The sequence below is a fragment of the Arachis duranensis genome, chromosome 2 (genome assembly GCF_000817695.3).
Source record: "Arachis duranensis cultivar V14167 chromosome 2, aradu.V14167.gnm2.J7QH, whole genome shotgun sequence".
Classification (NCBI taxonomy): Eukaryota; Viridiplantae; Streptophyta; class Magnoliopsida; order Fabales; family Fabaceae; genus Arachis; species Arachis duranensis.
Window position 1 is genome coordinate 81,546,826 of NC_029773.3, and position 1,359 is coordinate 81,548,184.

The 1,359-nt window shown below is 21.6% G+C and overlaps 1 protein-coding gene across 1 annotated transcript in view; it reads left to right on the top strand.

Annotated features, from left to right (window-relative positions):
- The window catches only part of LOC107475138 (protein trichome birefringence-like 3), an 11,510-nt gene that overhangs the window by 334 nt on the left and 9,817 nt on the right, over positions 1-1,359 (top strand). The gene's annotated exons all lie outside the window — the stretch shown is intronic.

The window sequence follows — 1,359 nt, forward strand, 5'->3', positions numbered from 1 at the left end:
GGAACTAATATCTATTTTTTACCAAAATTCTTTTAGCACATTTGTTTGATTGTCCGAGGAATGTATATGTATTTATATGAAAATTCAGGTGCAGCGAATTTCACGTGAAATTGATAACTGAGAGCTGTTAAATAACAATTTAGTCAAATTTATCAAATTATTTAACGACTTTCAATTATCAACTTCATATGAAATTAAGTGCACCTGAATTTTCTTTATATATTTAATGCATGTTCTAAATATATTGTTTAAAACCACTTCTAATTTGTTTATATTTTTTGTGTGTTTCAATAGACTTATTATGATTACTTCGTATGTAACATCCGTTTTCCCTTTCTTCAAATTTAAATTTCAAGTTAAAAAAAAATTAGTTAGTAAGAGATTTAAAGTTTTAAATTTTAAAATTCGAATAAAATTCTAACGGTCATCCCAATTTTTTTTTTAAATTTAAGTATCCTAGCCATACATGTTAATAAAAGTGAATAAATAAAGACCAACAAATAAAAGCTCATTCCTCTTAATCCTATTTTTCTAACTTCTTTTGAAAAAAAAATTCCATGTACAAACATAAGAAAGAGTCAATACTATAAATTGACAGAAAGGCTTTAAAAAAAATTGGAATCCTATGTTTTTGTTTTTTTTATGTGCTTTACGTATGTTATAATTCTCTTGTTATTATTACTATAAATTCCTATTTTATCATCTTTATTATTACTATATATACAATACTTTATCTTTTCATCTCTGATATTTATATATGGCCTTTGATTTTTTTTATGCACATAGAATGCTTGTTTCATCATTGTAATTTTCTCACATTCAAATTTTTATTTTCGATTATATATGTGTGTGGATGATTCTGTAATTATATTATTATTATTATTATTATAGAAGCCTTTTAAATTAGGAGCATATAAGTGTCTATATATGATTCTATTATTATTATTATTATTATTATTATTATTATTATTATTATTATTATTTCCAGAATCATTCATACATATATTTGAAACTAAAAGTTTGCATGTGAAAAACTTAAAATGATGAAAAAAGCCTCCTTATATATGTATGTGCATAAAAAAAAAATCAAATACCATGTATAATAATATTAGAGATGGAAAGATGAAGTATTATATGTATAGTAGTAATAAGAATGATAAAATAAAGTTTTATAGTAATAATAAGGGATAAGTATTATTTTGGTCCCTGATGTTTAGGGTCATAACTAAAATTGTTTTCAACGTAATTTTTTTATTTAGAATCGTCTTTAACGTTTTATTTTGTATTAAAATTTTATTTTTTAATAAAAATTTTTATTTTATTACTGAATTATTTCTATCCTAATAAAAAAATTATAAA